This window comes from Giraffa tippelskirchi, chromosome 8, assembly GCF_054371585.1.
Source record: "Giraffa tippelskirchi isolate mGirTip1 chromosome 8, T2T-mGirTip1v1.2.pri, whole genome shotgun sequence".
NCBI lineage: Eukaryota > Metazoa > Chordata > Mammalia > Artiodactyla > Giraffidae > Giraffa > Giraffa tippelskirchi.
In genome coordinates, this window is record NC_137282.1 from 95,919,883 (window position 1) to 95,941,260 (window position 21,378).

A 21,378-nucleotide genomic window follows, 5' to 3' on the forward strand; every position below is an offset into this window, starting at 1 on the left:
TTCCCTTTCAGTGCCTGCATGTACACGGTGTTGTAGACTCACAAGCTGGTGACCATATACAAGCCTGATCTCCTTGTTTTGTTTTAGATTCAAAATTCCCAACAGGAAAGTAACTATTACAGTAACCAATCTCAGAGTCTTGTTTACTTTTTTATAAATTCCTAACCTTTTCCTGCTGTAGAAAGTATGCAAGGCTCAGGTTAGGTCAACAACAGAGTCAAGGTTAACTGTGGGAGAGTGACATGGGAAAGAACCCAACTAGTACAAACATTCAAACATCAATAGACAACTTAGACCAACTTTAACATTACCCATCACCTCAGCACATGTGCATTTAATATATTTTGTTAAAAGACTCTAAGAGTCTTAATATCTGCTTTTTCCTTTTGCTTCAGAGAAGGGATTTCAACACTGTATTTTCTTACAGCACTGCATTTTTCTGCTGGGATAATTCTGTCCTTGGCCTCTGGAACAGCTCATAAATTACATCTCCTGAATTACAGAGTACAACAATTAGCAAAATGGTTTCCTATTCCCCTGGGAAGGCCAGGTAGGAATGGCTACTTACAGAAGTGATGAAATATAGAACTTCTGCTTTAGGCAAAGAGCCGCAAGGGACTCATGAATTTTTTTCCTTTACATTTGGAATTTTGTTTATCTTGGCTCTATTAATTCATATACATATGAGAAAAATGCAGCCCCAAGCTTATGTCACCAAGGTTAACTGAGCAGAGAGATGAGGGCAAGCTTTCAGAGCCGCAGCATCTCTTGGCAGTATATCTATCTGACACAGCCCCTCTGCTGTTCCAAGTCTATTCCTGTGCTTGAACAAGGAATACCTTCACACATGGGAGAGAGTCTGGCAAGAACACACTTGGCCTCACTTCCACACGTGATTTTCTGTTCAAGGTTTGTCAGGTTAACTTAAGCTCAGAGGATTCCAGTGCTTCCAAAGTAGGAAGAATTTTTATTATAGCCAAATAATTTGGGCAACTGTGAGACTGAACAAAAAGTAAATAATTTTCTTTATTGAAAAGCCATCAATAAATATGCTAGCATCCATTGTGATTGTATAAGAGAGGAGGAGGATCATTTCCCACAGACATTTGACTTTGGAAGACTTTTCTTTACTCAGAATATCTCTAAAAAAATCTCATGTGCTGCAAGGAATCAAGCCACAGTCAAATTTTAACTGAAAGCTTGTTTCAGTCACTGACACTTCAGCACAAAATCAGGACTTCGATTTTGCTGACCTGGTTGAATTCCATGAGCAATGTCACTTTGGACCAAATCCAGAGCCAGTTCCAGCATCCTATCACAAAAAGACTGTCATCAGTCTATGAGATAGGTGTGTACATATGCTTTTCAAAATCTAAAGCTCATTAAGTAACTTCTAAAGAGTTATTGTTACTTGATTATTAAAGTCCCAACAGAATTAAAGATTCATGGGAGAAAGGGAAGTCTGTGGGAAAGTACAGCCGTTGGCAACAGTGACAAATTCCTTGAACTATTAAGGGTACAACTCATACTCCCCAGCTTCTTTGAAGGGCCTCTTAAGAGGAATGCACCTAAGTTTTTGCACTATATCTTAGGGGTACTATCGTGTTACTACTATGATATCACAAGTCATTTTGATTATTTAAGCAAAAATAATATTTTTAAATATTCAAGGGATGCTAGAATATTTAGGTTGATGTTTTCTGGTACAAAGAGATTAAAACCAGAAAAGAACAATTGATGTTTCTCGATTTGACTCTGGTCTGGCGAGAGCTTTTATTGGCAGGACTTAGGGGCTGCTTCCTATTTTGTATCCACAGGACTAGAGAAGAAAAAGGGTAATAATAGAAGGCTGGGACAACATAGCCAGTCTAAGGCCAGATCAAGCCAATTTTAGTCTTAGGTTCAACCAAATCAGAACCAGGTCACTTAAAGGGCAATGGCATGTATTACTTTGGTCATATTTATTGACTCAGTCATCTGAAGCTCATTTAAGACTCTGGAGCTACCTAAATCTGAAGTTTAGTCCTAGAAGGTAGTTAAAGATCATTTAATGCAAACCCCCACATTAGAACCTAAGAGATGGAGGCCTAGAAAAGTTTTGAGATATGCCCTCAGAGTGACTTCAGGCCCAGAGTATAGTATCTCTAGGAAGCAGATAGTCAACCTGTTTTTCCACCACAGCGATAAACCTCTGTTTCTGATAGAGCAGAAACCTAGCTTTGCAGATTTCCCACGGGCTTTTACAATTAAAGAAGCATATATACTAACCATAAATCTTCTTGCTGTAAAAATCAGAGACTAGTTTGATGAAGGAAAAATATGGAAAGATATACAAAAGGTAGCTTTGGCCAGAGATACAAATCAGACAGGAGAAAGCTTGAGGTAATACTCTGATCTGTACGCAGATAAGACAGCTCCCTGCTGAGAGTAAACAGACTTCTCAGATGAGTGCCTCTGGGATCACAGAGTGATGTGCCAGTCCAGAGCAATCTGTCTAAGTAACAATCTACTTCTTTTGAGACTTCTGCTTCTGGTGAGGGTGGAGACAGATGGTAAAGACCATCACCCCTTCAATAACAACAAAATAACCCAGACAAAGTAAAAAATATATTTTTCTACAGGGCAGGGGAAGAGAGGTGGATGCAATGATGCCTTGATAACTCAATCCCAAGAGAAATAAGCCTTTTTAACGTGAGCAGAGGGTCATGACAGCTTCTATACCTTAGGCTTGTACATGTTGTGGGTACAGGCGGAATCTGGGAATAGACGGAGAGATTTTTTTATGGATGGAGGGACATTGGTCAAGCTTTCTGGGACAGTGTGGTCTGGCTAGAAGCACTGGAGTCTGGAAGGTCCCCCAAATGCAAGGACAGAGCACTAGGATCAACATTTCTCCTGACACTGCCCTCATCATGAGGCTGGCTAAGAAAAAAAGAGCAGCTAAGGGAGTGATTGGTAAGCGGAGGGAGATTGTATAACTTTCACATTCTGGAGGCCTGCCAGAGCTTAATACAAAGCAACTAAAAACATCTGAAACTTCAACCAGTCCTCATCCAACTCATCTACTGACAGGTCAAACAGTCAGCAGATGAGATAAGGGAAGTTGGGCTAAACACAGGTAAACTCAATATTGTTAAAGCTATGACCCAGTGCAGCCCAAGGAGAAATCTGAATTACCAACTCCATCTTCTGGTTATCATCAGAGAAGAAATTCTTGCCCTCTTCAGGAAATAAATAAAACAAAGATATACTTTGATATCTACTGTACATTTAAATACAATAGCCAAAAATCTATTTAAGAATTATATTACATGGAAAGAAGCACATACATATATGTAATACATATTTAAGAAAAACAGTCATTCGAAACAGATTTTCAGATAATAGTTATTACAGTAAGTAGACAATGACTGTAAAACAGCGATTATAAATATGTTCCATCATTTACTGAAAAAGGTGATTATATTGGGTAAAGAGGTGGAAACTCTTTAGAAATAGAAATAAAAACTCTTAAAAAGAACCAAATGGAATTCTGGAGCCAAAAAACTACAGTCCCTGAAAGTTAAAGATCACTGGACAGAATTAACACTAAATGGGACACTGCCCAAGAAAAGATTAATAAACTTGGAAACTAGGCAACAGAAATAATTTGAAGTAAATATGAAAGAAGGAAACAATTGGAAAAAAGAATGTCAATAACCTGTGGAATAATATCAAGGGATCTTATATACTGTAATTAGAGTCCCAACGAAAGTGGAGACAAATAATTGAACCGAATAAATATTTGAGCTTCCCTACTTTGGCCACCTCATGCGAAGAGTTGACTCATTGGAAAAGACCCTAATGATGGGTAGGACTGGGGGCAGGAGGAGAAGGGGACGACAGAGGATGAGATGGTTGGATGGCATCACTGACTCGATGGACATGGGTTTGGGTAGACTCCGGAAGTTGGTGATGGACAGAGAGGCCTGGAGTGCTGCAATTCATGGGGTCGCAAAGAGTCGGACACGACTGAGTGACTGAACTGAACTGAACTGGTGGCTCAGTGGTAAAGAATCAGCTCATCAGTGCAGGAGACCTGGGTTCTATCCCTGGTCTGGGAAGTTCCCACATACAATGGAGCAGCTAAGCCCATGCACCACAACTACTCAGGCTGTGCTCTAGATCCCAGGAGCTACAGCTGCTGAGCCCAAGTGCCACAATGACCGAAGTCCACGATCCTAGAGCCTATGCTCCACAACAAGAGAAGCCACTGCAGTGAGAAGCCCACGCACCCAAACAAAGAGTAGCTCCCGCCCACTGCAACTAGAGAAAGCTGTTGCAGCAACAAAGACCCAGCACAGCCAAAATAAATAAATTTTTAAAAAGAAAAGAAAAAATATTTGAAGAAATAATGGTTGGTTACAACAACATGGATAGACTTGGAGGGCACTGTACTAGGTGAAATAAGACAGAGAAAGACAAATACTGTATGATAATTGCTTATATGTGCAACCTTAAAAAGACAACAAACTAGTGAATATAACCTAAAGGAAGATAGAGAACCAACTAGTGGGGAGAGGAAACGGGGGGCAATATAAGGTGGGGGACTGGGAGATACAAACTATTGAGCGTAAGGTAGGCTCAAGGATGCATTGTACAATATGGGGGATATAGCCAATATTTTGTAATAACTGTAAATGGAAAGTAAGCTTTAAAATTGTATAAAAATAAGAAATTTTAAAAAGAATGGCTGAAGAAATTTTTAATTTTGAAAAATATCAACCCACAGATCCAAGAATGGAATCCAAGAAACTCAACAACCCTCTAATGGCATGATGCAAAGAAAACTACATCTAGGCACACTATAGTCAAATTGCTGAAAACCAAAGAAAAGAAGAAAATGTACAAGACATTCAGGAAAAAAAAAGACATTAAATGAAGAGTAATAGCAATACAAATGGCAGTTTATGTCTCATTACAAACAATGTAACTCACAATACAAGGAAATAATACCAGTGCCAAAAAGAAAAGAAAACAAAACAAAACCTATTAACCCAGAATTTTGTATCTAGTGAATAGATCATTCAGATGTGAGGGTGAAATTGAAGACACTTTTGGATAAATAAAATCTAAGATAATTTGTCACAGCATACCTGCACTATTGAAAAAATACTAATTAGAGGTCTTTAGGCTGAAGGGAAATGATAACAAGTGAAAACTCAGATCTATATAAAGGAGTGAAAATTGCCAGAAAATGATGATTATGTGGGTAAATATAACATTTTTTTCTCAACTTATTTGAAATACAATTAACTGTTTTGAAAGCATAAATAATAAAAATGTATGGTTTATAAAATATGGGGGGAATATATGGCAACAATACATAAAGAATGTGAAGGAATACATAGTAAATTCTTATATGTGAAGTAACATAATATTAATTCAATGACAGATGTTGTTTTTCCTTGTTATAGCCATAGGGAAACTGAAGTTCGGAGAGGCTTTTTGACTGGAACAATGTAATAAGGAAAGTTAGTGATCAAACTTAAGCTAGGAACTATGTCTTCAGATTCTAGTCTATTGCTCTTGAAGCAAAGTTGGGGTTAAGTGAAATATTGGGTTGTCAAAAAAGTTCATTTGGGTTTTTCCATAACATCTTATAGAAAAATCTGAATGAACTTTTTAGCTAACACAGCATATTCTATGGATGCCTTGTGGTTAATCCAAGGCTTTGTATAACTAAATGGATCTTATTTCTTAGTCTACAAGATTTTCTCTATAATGAGTCAATTTATTTATCTAAGATTCCCCATTTTCCACTATGAGTCAGCATATTATTTATAAAATGTATAAGGAAAATGGAAACACGCATGGTTCTGCTTCCTTTACATTTTCTCTTTTCTGTTGTTTCTCCCGAAATCAATTTACCTCCCTCCACTGACTAAATCTGGTTACTTCCTCTGTTAATCAAGAACAAATAAAGAAAAGTAATGTGAGAAAAGGGGAGCGTAAGTATAGGGTCTTTGGAAGGGTGTTCATTTAACCAGATGATATAAAAAGAAATGAAAGTCCATTTGTTGTTGTTCAGTCACTTAATCACGTCCAACTCTTTGTGACCCCATGAACTGCAGCACACCAGGCTCCCCTGTCCTTCACTATCTGCCAGAGTTTGCTCAAATTCATGACCATTGAGTTGGTGATGATATCTAACCATCTTATCCTCTGATGCCCTCTTCTCCTTTTGCCTACAATCTTTCCCAGCATCAGGGTCTTTTCCAATGAGTCGGCTCTTTGCATCAGGTGGCCAAAATATTGGAGCTTCAGCCTCAGCATCAGTCCTTCCAATGAATATTCAGGGTTGATTTCCTTTAGGATTACTGGTTTGATCTCCTTGCTTTCCAAGGGACTCTCAAGAGTCTTCTCCAAATCACAATTTGAAAGCATCTATTCTTTGGTGCTCAGCCTTCTTTATGGTCCAACTCTCACATCCGTACATGATTACTGGAAAAACCATACTTTTGACTATATGGACCTTTGTCGGCAAAGTCATGTCTCTGATTTTTAACATGCTTTCCACGTTTGTCATAGCTTTTCTTAAAGTCCATTAGTATAAGAAAATTGTGTCTCTTTGTTTTTCACTGACTGTAATATGAGCTTTTTACCTGCTGGTTTGCATCTAGTGTATCTTGACTATGAAGGAGGATTACGTCATCCAGTCTCGTTGAATCAGATTTTAGCACAGAACAGGATGACCTTCAATAATCACTGGCAAAGAATAAGTAAAAGTGAAATTCATGCCCTCTCAGATATTCCAGATGCTTTTTGCCTGTCAGTCAGCAAACAGCCCTCCATCCAATAGGCCATTTCCAAAACAAAGAACATGGGAGTACCATTCTTACCAGTTCTCAGCTTTACATGGGCCAAGAGGAATCATTTGAAACCTAGGCTTTAAGAAAAGGTAACTGGGATCTCTTGTCCACCCACATCAGATGCCAACCCAACATAACCAGGGTTTCTAGGGCAGAACAATTGTAAACAGCTGCTGCAGGCTTCAGGGAAAGCAGCTCCATTTTTGTCTTGGTGTACAGGGCCCTTCTTACCTGGGTTATTTAGAGGTAGCACAGCCTTGCAAACAGATCAGTCCTTCTGGCTGGACCAACATAAGAATTCAGGAGGCAATAGTGGGAAAATATTTCAGATGTGTTAATGGACTGTGCCCAAGAATGGGGTTTAGGCATCTCCCAAGCTGGTAGAAAATCATGGGAAAGAACCATATGATTTTCCTGGTTCATCTTGATTTAACAATCAGTTCAGTTCAGTTCAGTTCAGTCGCTCAGTCATGTCCGACTCTCCGCGACCCCATGAACTGCAGCACACCAGGCCTCCCTGTCCATCACCAACTCCCGGAGTCTACCCAAACCTATGTGCATCAAGTCGGTGATGCCATCCAACCATCTCATCCTCTGTCGTGCCCTTCTCCTCCCGCCCCCAATCCTACCCAGCATTAGGTCTTTTCCAATGAGTCAACCCTTCGCATGAGGTGGCCAAAGTATTGGAGTTTCAGCTTCAACATCAGACCTTCCAATGAACACTCAGGATTGATCTCTTTTAGGATGGATTGATTGGATCTCCTTGCAGTCCAAGGGACTCTCAAGAGTCTTCTCCAACACCACAGTTCAAAAGCATCAATTCTGCGGCGCTCAGCTTTCTTCACCGTCCAACTCTCACTTCCATACATGACCACTGGAAAAACCATAGCCTTGACTAGACGGACTTTTGTTGGCAAAGTAATGTCTCTGCTTTTAAACATGCCATCTAGGTTGGCCATAACCTTCCTTCCAAGGAGTAAGCGTCTTTTAATTTCATGGCTGCAGTCACCATCAGCAGTGATTCTGGAGCCCAAAAAAGTAAAGTCTGACACTGTTTCCACTGTTTCCCCATCTATTTCCCATGGAGTGATGGGACCAGATGCCATGATCTTAGTTTTCTGAACGTTGAGCTTTAAGCCAACTTTTTCACTCTCCTCCTTCACCTTCATCAAGAGGCTCTTTAGTTCTTCTTCACTTTCTGCCATAAGGGTGGTGTCATCCACATATCTGAGGTTATTGATATTTCTCCCGGCAATCTTGATTCCAGCTTGTGTTTCTTCCAGCCCAGCGTTTCTCATGATGTACTCTGCATATAAGTTAAATAAGCAGGGTGACAATATACAGCCTTGACGTACTCCTTTTCCTATTTGGAACCAGTCTGTTGTTCCATGTCCAGTTCTAACTGTTGCTTCCTGACCTGCATACAGGTTTCTCAAGAGACAGGTCAGATGGTCTGGTATCCCCATCTCTTTCAGAATTTTCCACAGTTTATTGTGATCCACACAGTCAAAGGCTTTCGCATAGTCAATAAAGCAGAAATATATGTTTTTCTGGAACTCTTGCTTTTTCGATGATCCAGCGGATATTGGCAATTTGATCTCTGGTTCCTCTGCCTTTTCTAAAACCAGCTTGAACATCTGGAAGTTGACGGTTCACGTATTGCTGAAGCCTGGCTTGGAGAATTTTGAGCATTACTTTACTAGCATGTGAGATGAGTGCAATTGTGCGGTAGTTTGAGCATTCTTTGGCATTGCCTTTCTTTGGGATTGGAATGAAAACTGACCTTTTCCAGTCCTGTGGCCACTGCTGAGAGCATCATTCAAAAAAGATTGTGACAGAGTAGTCAGACTCATAGAGACAGAAAGTAGACGGTGGTTGCCAGGAGTTGGGTGAGAAGGAAATGGGAATTATTGTTTAATGGGGGATAGAGTTCTAGTTTGGGAAGATGAAAAAGTTCTGAAGATGAATGTTGGTGATAGTTGCATAACAATGCAAATGTACTTAATGTCACTGAACTGTACACTAAAAAATAGTTATAATGGTAAATTCTATGATATATATATTTTACTACAATTTTTTTTTTAAAGGGAAAAAACCCACTGTCAGTGAGTGAGTTCATTAGCAGTTAGCCCCAGTTAGCTTGGAGAAATTGATAGGAGTTCAATACTGTTTTTAACATCTGGCAAACTTTGTACACTTTGTACAGAAAAAGATCCCACCGGATCGCTCAGATTCTCTCTGCAACTGTAAATATGCAGGACCCAGTTCTGTTTTGGAGGGGAGAAGGTAAGATTGGGAGATGAAGGGATCCAAAAGTAAAACTAAATATGATATTAGCATTGATATTCTGTGCCAGGCATTATGCTACTATTTTATCCATAGTTTGTTCAACCCAGGACTGAAAAGATACGTATAGATCTGATTTTAAAAAGAATTCTTTCATAATGCCCCAAGTCCTTTCAATGAACCTGACTGACCTGCTTCAGAATAGCAGGTGTGTTCTGACGGGATTGAAGGTCATGCAGTTGTGAAACAGCTTTAATGTCGTTGTAGCTCACTTTCTCAAAATTTGAACCACAAGGGTCTTTTTAAAGAAATAAAACTTTTCTTCTACCCCTGAGAATAAATCCATAGACCCTCGTTTGAGAAACACTGACTTAAATAAACTGACTTAAACACTGACTTAAACCACAACCTTCTTCCAGGAAACTGCCTTGCAGTTGCGAATTACCACTGCAGAAGGGAGTTTTGTTCTCCTAATTGATCACAGTAAAATTTAAGATCATCATTGTATGAAAATCACCAAATTTAAAATTATTTAATTTTCTTATAATTGGTGGGCCTCCCTCACCCTTCAAGAACTCGTTCAAGGATCTACCTCTGTTTGAGAAATACTTCCATTAGAAAGTTTGGGGAATCTCTGACAAGCATGACGGATGGGGAAAAAAGCAGGGAAAATAAAAATGAAAGGTTTTCTTGCATCATACAGCAAATTTCCACTGGCTATCTAATTTTATATATGGTAATTTGTATATGTTTTAATGCTATTCTCTCAGTTCATTCCCCCCCTCTCCTCCCCACCCCGTGTCCACAAATCTGTTCTCTATGTCTGTTGGCTCTGTGACAACCTAGAGGGGTAGGATGGAGTGGGATGGAGTGGGAGTGGGAGGGAGGTTCAAGAGAAGGGGACATATGTATATACCTACGGCTGATTCACGTTGATACATGGCAGAAACCAACACAATATGATATAGCAAGTATCCTCCAATTAAAAACAAATAAATTTTTTTTTAAAGACAAAAATGAAACAAGTCATAAACTATTGGGGTTAAATAAAAATTTTGTCTCAAAAACAAAAAAAGATTTTGGCGGTGGTGGTGATTCTCAGCAAAAACATTTAAAAAAATGTATTTGCTTCCTAAAATGGGAGGTAGGCTTAGGAAATAAATGTGTCTATATGGAGGGAGAAATGCTTTGTAAGTAGTTTTCATTTTCAGTAGATAGTAGGTGGCTTGATTGGGCATGTTCAGCTATTTTAGGAAATGGTGCCTAGTGAAAATATTCTTCTGTAACAAGACTTGCTGCTGCTGCTGCTGCTAAGTCGCTTCAATAGTGTCCAACTCTATGTGACCCCATAGACGGCAGCCCACCAGGCTCCACCGTCCCTGGGATTCTCCAGGCAAGAACACTGGAGTGGGTTGTCATTTCCTTCTCCAATGCATGAAAGGGAAAAGTGAAAGTGAAGTTGCTCAGTCGTGTCCGACTCTTAGCAACCCCATGGACTGCAGCCTACCAGGCTCCTCCGTCCATGTATTTTCCAGGCCAGAGTACTTAGGGTACCTCCATTTCAGCATCCCCATTCTTCTCAAGCAATTTGATCTGAGGAGACTTATTTGGAAATTGAGAGAAAACTACCTTGTGAGTATATGAGCTGATTTAGATTGTCCCTGGGGCTATACAGATGCTAGCCATTTATTGCCTACTTGGTCTATAGACCGGGATTTTTTTTTTCCTTTTCTCTCTGTGGCTCCAGCAATAGAAATAATCATTTTTTAAAATGGAAACGAGCCCACTCCTTTTTCATAATCTCAGCTACAAATCTGCTTTTGATTCTGCATGTTTCATTTTTTTCCCTGAAGGATAATTTGGAGATTTGAGTGATTATCCCAAGACTCATAGGAGACTGTCTTTGGAAGGCGGGCAATTCTGCTGTGGTGGAGTCGGCTGCTGTCAAGCATTAACTTCTTAATAATGAAGTCTTTCAGGCCCTCAGCTATTGCACAAAGATGCACTTGAAACTAGTGGCTTGGCGGAGTGTAAGCGGACCATTTCTATTCTTTCCCTGGACAAAATAGTCCTCTTGATCTCTGGGTTGGAGCTATTTTTATTTTAGTTCACTCCTTTTTTGCTTTTTAACTTGCCCTTGGTGGGCAAGTCTTTCACTTATATTTTGATCCACTGCTTAATCAGTTGCCTTTTTTCCCCCTGCAAGAAGTCCTGTGAAAAGACAACCTTTCAAATACCCAGCAATGTGCGCCTCCTTTCAGTATATTTAGAATCTTCCTTTTTTAGAAGAGCGATGACTCAACTTCTGAGCTACATGCACATTTGCTCCTCTGATCACAGTACACTTCCTGCTATTAACATGTAATGTCTCTGGCACAGCACTGGGGACAATCACACCTGCAATTAACAACCCAATTTGAATATATCTTTGCTTGGCAAGCAGGATCCACCAGAAGGTCAAGAACAGCTGCCACCCTCCCCTCTGATTCTCTCTCTGCTTTTCAAGCTCAGAGTAGCAAAATGAACTAGAATTTTGTTTTCTGTGCTACCTGCTAAGTCACTTCAGTCATGTTCGACTCTTTGTGACTCTATGAACTGTAGCTTGCCAGGCTCCTATGTCCATGGGATTCTCCAGACAAGAATACTGGAGTGGGATGCCATGCCCTCCTCCAGGGGATTGTCCGGTTTTGGTATTAATAAATCAGTATATTCTAATTGATTCATCAAATACTTACTGAGTGCTTAATATGTAATAGACACAGTGCACTTTTATCCAATTGTCACCAGTTGTCACTTTCATCCACTCCTGTCACCAGGAGTACTAGCCTGGGACCTATGAATTTGAAAATACTTATTGTTGCTGTTCAGTAGCTAAGTCGTATCTGACTCTTTGGGACCTATGAACTGCAGCACGCCAGGCTTCTCTATCTATCACTATCTCCCTGAGTTTCCTCAAACTCACGTCCATTGAGTTGGTGATGCTGTCCAACCATCTCATTCTGTCTCCTCCTTCTCCTCTTGCCCTCAGTTTTTCCCAACATCAGGGGCTTTTTCAATGAGTCAGCTCCTCGCATCAGATGGTCAAAGTATTGGAGCTTGTTTCAGCATCAGTCCTTCTAACGAACATTTAGGGTTGATTTCCTTTAGGATTGACTGGTTTGATCTCCTTGCAGTCCAAGGGACTCTCGAGAGTATTCTGCAGCACCACAGTTCGAAAGCATCAATTCTTTGGTGCTCAGCCTTCTTTACGGTCCAACTCTTACATCCATACATGACTACTGGAAAAACCATAGCTTTGACTGTATGGATCTTTGTCCATACAAAGTGATGTCTCTGTTTCTTAAAACATTGTCTATGTTTGACATAGCTATTCTTCCAAGGAGCAAGTGCATTTTAATTTCATGGCTATAGTCACCATTCACATTGATTTTGGAGACCAAGAAAATGAAAATAGTAGATGATATATTTACATTATATGTAGCCATTATATACATACATACATATGACAATCCTGTGTAAACACAAAGCTGATAGTTCATGAAATCAGCAGTCAACCAGCAACATATCAACTTAACTAATTGCAGACATTTAAAATTTTCACTACACTTAGAAGCAACTTGTAGGTAGATTTTCCTCACTTTTCAAAGACTGCCAAATATTCTGCTTATAGACAAAACTATTTTTTTTATAGCCAAATAATTTTAAAAGAATATTTATTTCATTTTAAAAACTATTTCAATTTTTTTCAAGAATTATAGCTAAAGGGAGATGTACAGGTATCAAAAGGCTTAATATGATAAGAGCCTCTCCAGGCCTTAAAGCATCCCAATGAGAGCAGATGAGAGGTGCAGGGATGTCAGAAAGACCCCTGTCTTTCCAAGGCTTACAATCCTCCAGGGACAGATGTGGCTATCTAGAAGGCTGTGTGTGCATGCTCAGTCATGTCTGACTCTTTGTGACCCCAAGGCCTGTAGCCTGCCAGGCTCCTCTGTCCATGGGATTTTCCCAAAAATAATACTGGAGCAGGTTGCCATTTCCTTCTCCAGGGGATCTTCTTGACCTAGGGATCAAACTCAAGTCTCCTGCGTCTCCTGCAGCGGCAGGTGGATTCTAACCACTAAGCCACCTGGGAAGCCCACCTAGAAGGTTGGAACACTAGTAAAGGAAATGCAGAAGATGTTGTTGGAAACCTTCTGTGTTCCTGTTAATATTTGCTTTAATAAAGCACACATTCTCCCAGATGGGACCTAGTATGTGTAGTCTCTGCAAATTAATGCCCTTTGGAATGTTTGAAGACAGCTCTCTTGCCAACCCAGAAGTCCTTTCTTTTCTACTTCTTTCTGTTCCTTATATAATATCATTCTCATCACTTTCTTTTGACCATATCTCAGTTTGTGTCTTACAAAATCTGATGCCCAAAAAGGACAAGATACACGAGAGTTTTGCCGCTCCACTAGAATTGTATTCTTTTATTAATTCAGCCGCATCATGATTATTGGGCTTGTCCTCAACCAAAACACAGTGCCCTCATCAGATACTTGTGAAGGTGGCTTGCTAAACATCTTCACATTTATATTTGTTGAAAATAGTTTTGCAATTCCCCTTCCCCTCAGAAAACAAAAGCAACCTTGATTTTGTTATCTTACTTATTATCCTTCCCAGTTTTGTGCCAACTTAAATTTGATATGCATGCCTTCTGCATTGGGGTGGACAGAGATGAGTAAGTACTGTATAGAATGCTGGGCCTGTAGACTCTACCTGATACGTACATGCTAAGAAGCTGCAGTCATGTCCAGCTCTTTGTGATCCTGTGGACGGTAGCCTGCCAGGCTCCTCTGTCCTTGGGATTTTCCAGGCAAGAATACTGGAGTGGGTTGCCATGCCCTCCCGCAGAGGATCATCCAACCCATGTCTCTTATGTCTCCTGCATTGTTCTTTACTGCTAGCGCCACCTGGGAAGCCCTGTAGACCCTATGGACTGCTGCAAAATTACATTAGTCCTTGTGAGTAACTTGTTTCATCAGGCAGAAAAATCCAATGATGATATAATCCTCTAGTTTATCAATGGAGATACTGAAAATTATTTATTTAATACTTTACTAAAATAATGACATTCTGATTTGCAAAATCATAAAGCAGAAATGATGCTTCTATAGTTTCCATCTATAATTTAATATTACACGTCACATATAATTTTAACATTATGTGACCAAGGACTCATATGTTCTAACTCATTGTTACATTTCTTGTAGAGGCAAAATAGTTGAGTCTAGGGTAATGAAGTTAAATATTGGTGATACCTTAGAATCAGTAAAGATAATGGTACTACACTGATCATAATAAAGCTATAAGCTTGAATGGGACCCAAACAGGTCATTTCTTCAACCCTCTGCCTCCACTTAAGTCAGGCCTCAAATCTATCTTCATTTCCCTTAGGCCTTCTTTTTTCTGTGCATAAATGACACAATTTTTTGAGTTGTCATGGACTTTTTAATTTTTAAAGTTTTAAGAACAGTGTCCAATTCAATTTCCTCATCTAGATTTGCCTTTTGGCCCAGATCTAAAGTAACTGGATCTCTGATAAGTACTTAATGGCCAAGGAGATGCACAGAAGTGTGAGTCCTGCTCAGGAGCCCAGGGAAGGGCTCTGGAGCTGAAGGGCTCAGGAGCCCAGGGAAGGTACCACATCCCCTGACCACATTAATCAGCCATGCCTGTTACTATAATAAGCCTCCGGAGATATTTTATCAGGATCACAGAAGCAATCTGTGATGCCCAGAGTGGAAGGAAAAAACAAAAACAGCTCAGCTTTATAAATCTCATAGAAAAGAACTTTGCCTCCTTTACAGAATCATTCTTCTTATAATTTGATTTTTTTCAAAACCAGAACAACAGAACATAGAAATAAAGCCTCTGTAACTCAAAGTGAATTATGGAAATGTATTTCTCTCTTCCCAGTTGTGTAACTCAATTCAGCGTTCTTGTCCTTCAACAAAACCCTTACTATTATTAGCTGAAAGCATAGTTTATAATCATTTTTTAAAATTCTATGGATCTCATCCATGGAATTTGTTTGTTCTTCAATACTATCTTTCCTCTCAGGGACTCATTACTCATTTACACATCTAGAAAGTAAATAATGTGCCATTTACTGAAAAAAAAAATGAGGCCTCCAATTCATGGCACCAGGATATGCTTTTTCCCCCTTTTTTTTTCTCTCTCTTTTTTAAACAAGACAAGCATTTGGAAACAGAATACTTTAAAAGGAAAAGATCAGAACTTGTTTTTCAATGAGTTGAGAACAACAGGCACCATTGTAGCCCAAAGCAAGGGTCTTATATACAGTTCAGGGGCTGAAAATCCTTAACAGACGATTATATGTAAGCTCATGATTTAGATTAAATATTCTTAGGTTCCAGATGGATTCCAATTTCTTTCTTAATGTGTATATCTATTTCCAAATTTAACCATGACTTTTTTTAAGACCTCTGTATTCTGATAAATTAAAAACACTGGTAATAATCATTTTAACTAGAAATGGGGACGTATTTCCACCACCACAGTTAACACCACAGGGAAAATTCTTCCCAGCATCCTCTGAGTTGGGGGACTAGGGCACAATCTGGTTTCATCAAAAGTGTATGGTCAGGGTCTACTAATCATAGCATCTACTCGGGATCTGCTCATCATAAAGGGCAGCATGAACCCTGCCTGTGTATGACATCTGTATCAAAGGACAGGCATTCCTGGGCATACAATCATTAATCTTATAAGAATCTCCCGAGGGCAGATGACTGATTCCATCTGTGCTGATTGAAGCTGTCTACACTGGGCTTCCCTGGAGATGAGAGTAGGAAAAGAACTACTGAAGCTGACAAGTTTTTGTCTCATAGAGGACCAGAAATGAAGTGAAGAAGAAGAATACTATTAAAAACATGAAGGAATATTTATTTCATGCTAGGCTCTGTTTTTCTCACTCTATGTATATGAACACATTCCTAACAGTAATATCAGGGAGGTATGTGAATATTCGTATTTTCAGAAGAGGGAACTGAGACACCAAGAATTTAAGCAATTAGTTTGAAACCAAGTAGTTTGACTTCAGAGGAGCATTATTTACAAGGAATATAATATGGGGCACAGGTAATTTAAAATGATCCACATTTTCATTTTAAAAAGTAAACCAAAATAGATGAAATTAATTTTAATAATATGTTTTCTTTAGTTCCCTGGAAAACAGAATGGCTACCCACTCCAGTACTCTTGCCTGGAGAATTCCATGGAGAGAATTCTACAGTCCATGGGGATGCAAAGAGTCGGACATGACTGAGCTACTAATCCACATCCCAGATTTTACTATTTCAACATGTAACAACATAAGAATTATTAATGAGATATGTGACATTTTTAATGTAACCCTTTGCCATCCACTGTGTATTTTACACTTACAGTACACCTCAGTTTGGAGTAGCCATGTTTCAAGTGTTTGATGCCACACATGGCTAGGATCTACTATTATTTTTTAAAATATATTTATTTATTTAACTGTGCTGGCTCTTAGTTGCTGCACGCAGGATCTTCAATCTTAGTTGTGGCATGGAGATCTTTAGTTGCAGCATGTGGGATCTAGTTCCCTGAACAGGGATTAAATTGGGCCCCCCCGCTTCATTGGGAATGAGGAGTCTTAGCCACAGGACCACCAAGGAAGTCCCAGGGTCTATTGTTCTTAAGTCAACTTTCTAAATACTTTCATCTTATGGGTGATGTGCCCTGCCCTGCAGTATTATTACTACTCTCTGTGACTGGAGGCAGCGTCTAAATGCAGAACATAGTGGAGACAGGGATTGGTGTGCAGTTTCTGGGAGAAGCGGAAGAATCAGATCCCTTGCATACATTTGGAGTTCCTGTGGATGCTAGAATAAAGGCTGGCTCTGGGATGAGTCAGGCTGACAGAAGCAGCCCTCAGCACACGCAGTGGCCCTGCATCTCCTTCTCAAGCTCCCTGTGGGCTCACTAAAAAGACTCTGCATAAGACAGGGACACAGAAGAGCCTGCCCTTTGGTGTGGGCACTTAGCGAGGTTAGGCAGGTCCACCCTGGGTGTTTCTGTTGGGAGGGAAGTGAGAGCGGGATCTTCAGAAGGCATGTCACAGGCTGTCCCTGTACCAGCAGGATATGGTTCTGGGAGAGAAGGATGTTCTGTGGGCTCATTACTGACAGCATGAGAAAGACACAGAGAGAGAGGCAGTCTCCAGACTACAAGTCCTGGGGCTGTGTAAGTTACATATGTTTCCTCTGTCTTTCCCTCTTTCTGATGACAGTTCTCTCTAGGGCTACAGTTTCAGTATCTCTTTTACTCTGTTAACAAATATCATGAAAAACTCAGTTACTGTTCTGACTTCCAGGTGGATTATAGACAGCTGTCTCTCCTACCCAATCCAGGTGAATGGTAGATGGCTCTCTCTCCCACCCAAGGTCTTACCTCTGCAGGGAAGCAAATGCTCCAAGTGATCAGGTGGGCTTCAGAAACCTTGGCAGTGGCCAGGGAACCAGGGTGGTCTCCCTAGTGTCCTGTGGCCAAAGGTTGTCTAGTCCGGGGGAGTGTCGCAGGGCTGTTGAGAGGGTTCCTTCTCATCATAGAGAGTAGGGCCTGTTACTGGGCAACCAGCTATTTCACATCAGGCACACTCCTTCTGTTCTGCTCTGAAGTTGTTTTGGAAACTGCCGTCTTGCCCGCCATGGCCCACCTCCTCACTCTTGCTCAGGTTTACAGATGGAGGGTCGGAGCAGAAAGGAAAAAAGGATTGGGGAAGATGTATGTATATATAAACATTTCTGTATTCGTACCCCAAAGAAAGCATTTTCCCATAGAAATCACAAGTCAATGTCATTCAAATTTTTTTGACCATAATTCACTGTGAGAAAAACATTTAATTTGGTACAACTACTTTGATATTTACCCAGTGGGGATATGTACATTGTATGTATGTCTAACAAAAGACACATACTAGAAAGTTCACAGCAATACTATCTGTAATACTAAAAAACTGGAAACCCAAATATCATCCACAGGAAACTGGTTTAAAAAGTTATGTGTGAACATACAAGATACAAGACTGAGCAGACTACAGCTACATTGATTGTTCTCTCAAAAATAATGTTGAGTAAAAGAAGCCAGACACAAAGACACAAAAGATTATATGCTACATCATTTCATTTACACAAAGTTCAAAAACAGGCAAAACTAACCTGTGGTTTAGATATCAGGTTACTACATTTTATCTTGCAACTGACAACATGAAGCACATGTATAACTGAATCAAAAGGATAATGAAACAATTCTTATTTTTACTGTATGTAGAGCACTTATTTTTTTCTATTCTGTTTTTCTAAAGCCTAATTTGTTGTTTGTTGTTGTTTAGCCGCTAAGTCATGTCTGACTCTTTTTGTGACCCCATAGACATAGACCGCCAGGCTCCTCTGTCCATGGGATTTCCCAGGCAAGAATACTGGAGTAAGTTGCTATTTTCTCCTCCAAGGGGATCGTCCCAACCTAGGGATTGAACCCATGTCTCCTACACTGACAGGTGGATTCTTTACCACTGAGCCTCCAGAAAAGCCCAAAGCCTATTGCCACTCACTAAATGGATTTTATAATCTTTAATGAATTGTGACCTGAAAACACCATTACTAATGGAGGTTAGGCTCTCAGAGTAACCTACAGGCTACCTAATCTCTCTAAACCTGTGTCCTCCTCCATAAAAAGAAGATAATAATGGTACCCACCTCACGGGGTGGCTGTGAGGATGGGATGAGTTAATGCACCTTAAGCACTTAATGCAATCAATACCTGGCACATGTTCACACACATACACACACAGGCTTGTATTAATATTTTTATTGCCCGACACTGCCTGGTCTTTCCTTGGGCAAATAAACCTTTTAAATCCCTGCTCAATATCCACTGATCATGTGAACCAATCTTCTAGTGAAGACACAGAGTGACTCACTGCTCCAGGGAAGCCAGGTTCCTCGTGATTAGGACTTCTGGCATTTCCACTAGATGTGAGCTTCTTTAGATTGTTTCTGTATTGCCACCCCATGTTCCATTGCACTATTTTCTTGTCTGCTCTGGTCTTTTAGGCAGGACCTGAGATCATTTGGGCACGTACAGTGTAACTGTATTTGTACAATCCTATTTTCAAAAAATCATTTTAGCTTGGGAAGTGTTGGCCACTGCAAAGAGCAACCGTTCTATTTGGCCAGGGGGGTCTGACTAGCCCCCATCGCTTCCTCCAACAACAAGGGCTTTATGCGTTCATGCAAGAAAGACCAGCTGTCAGCTTAAATTTCCCTAATCCAGCCAGATCCCAACTCGACCAATCAACAGCCCCTATCTGGGGAAGCCCATCTGTGAAATGCAGCAGTCCCCTTACTGGAACGACATGTCATAAAAATTAGTTTGGGCACTAATCTAAGAAAGCTTTGTGCTGAGTCGAGGGACTGCAAGGTCCCCATCGGTGTCGTTCTCTTTGCCAAAGAGCTGGACCAGATGAGCAGTGCAGAGCTGGAAAGTACAGCGAGCACCCCCAGCTCTTGCCCCCTCCTATATGATGCTATTCTTGGGGCCGAGGGAGGAAGTCCCCACTTCCCAGAGTCCTTTCCTCCAGGCAGCTGGCTGCTCTGTCACGCAAAGGGGCTAAAAGGATGGGTAGAAGGAAATACATTGCTGGTGGGTTTTGTATGTGTTTGTTGTTGTGGCTGGCTATTGTTTTCTGTCTACGAGACTGCATTACTAACTGTGTTAACAGATTTGTTTAAAAAGGACACACAAACTCATCTCACTAAGAAAGAATCTTCTAGTGTGAATTGTCCGTCTCACCTCTGGAAGAACAGTTGCTCCCCAAACGTGTTTTTTGAACTACAGAGAAAATAAAAAATTGAGACTTCCATTTTGTGCTGTGCTAAGTCGCTTCAGTTGTGTCCTACTCTTTGTGACCCTATGGACTGTAGCCTGCCAGGCTCCTCTGTCCATGGGGTTCTCCAGGCAAGAATACTGGAGTGGGTTGCATTTTGCTGTGTGTTAATGGCACAGGTAACATTTTTCCCCTCAGCCCACCTATCCTGACCTGTTTGCTTCCTCTCATTTTATACCACACTCTCCCACAAATTTTTCTTTTCTTTTCTTAGACTCTTGCCTCCTTTCAGCCCCATCACAGGACCATGGAGAGACTTGAGATGGGTGAATAACAGCTGAGCAGGTGGCAGAACCAAAGCTGGCATGCAGAGCGGTGCCAGCTCTCCTCTCAGGCCTGCTGTCTGGGGGCAGAAACTGCGGGAGACCTGACTTCAAGGATCCTACAGGGTGGGGTAGGGAATCATTTACCCACTTGTAAAAATTGTTAACCATTCACACTAGAGTATAAATGTACACAGAAGGCACCGGCATAGCAAGGGTTTGGGACTGCCTGCCCAAATCTAGATACAGTGTCTGGCAATTTTATTTCCACTGCTTCTCCATGTTTGAGTCATATTTATTCAGCTTTCCAGTGATTTTTATCAAGGTCCTCCCATGTACTCTGCATCATTCCAGGTGCTTAGGGAAATGCTTCGTCAAAGACAATTCACCAGTCAGGCTGCCTGGAAGTGTGCACTAGGCTGACTTTGACCAATTAAAATGTAAACTTTATAGACAGGCGCTCAAAGGATTTGGAGCAGGCCTCTTTACATCCTTAATTGACTGAATAATGTGCTTCATCTGTGCCATTTTAAAAAATCACCATGCTGTGGATCACAAATTTTGAATCGTATTTTCGAACAATCACATAGACATTTTCACACTTGCCCATTTTTATGTAGTTTAACTCCTGCTTGAAAATATTTTGGAACTTTTCCTAAAAGTATAGATCTTGTCCTAGAAGTTTAGATGTGTGAATTCTATAGTGAAGTTTGGGGGAAGGGGGAATGGAAATCTCTCATAATTTCATATTTTAAAAAAACTATAGATTTTTAAAAATATATCTTTTTCTTATACTAAATAGGAACATTTTCTGATTTACTTTGAATTTTTTAAATTTTGAAGTAATCTTTGGTGTAAAGGGAATCAATGTATTGGCTGCATCTTTCCTCCAAGGCAATATAATTAATCAGATTCCAGTTTAGGTCAGCTCTGAGGGATCTAGAGAGTATTTTCTAAGAACTCTGTACACACATTAAGTTAGACCAAAAGAAAAGCAGTTGTG

At 40.3% G+C, this 21,378-nt stretch overlaps 1 protein-coding gene and 1 long non-coding RNA gene across 5 annotated transcripts in view; one reads left to right on the top strand and one right to left on the bottom strand.

Annotated features, from left to right (window-relative positions):
• The window catches only part of ANKRD55 (ankyrin repeat domain 55), a 250,275-nt gene extending 232,533 nt beyond the window's left edge, over positions 1-17,742 (bottom strand). For 2 of the 4 annotated variants that reach the window (XM_081517903.1, XM_081517902.1), the window contains exon 1: positions 17,619-17,731. The gene's annotated coding sequence lies outside the window, so the exon portion shown is untranslated. Of the gene's footprint in view, positions 1-17,618 lie in introns of all 4 variants that reach the window. The other 2 variants (XR_014061486.1, XM_081517907.1) reach the window with 2 other exon arrangements.
• Positions 17,743-17,841: 99 nt separating this feature from the next.
• Positions 17,842-20,088, top strand: LOC145516579 (uncharacterized). The gene is made up of 2 exons (XR_014061512.1): positions 17,842-17,951; positions 18,597-20,088. It is a non-coding gene; the product is annotated as an uncharacterized LOC145516579 (long non-coding RNA).
• Positions 20,089-21,378: the final 1,290 nt, after the last annotated feature.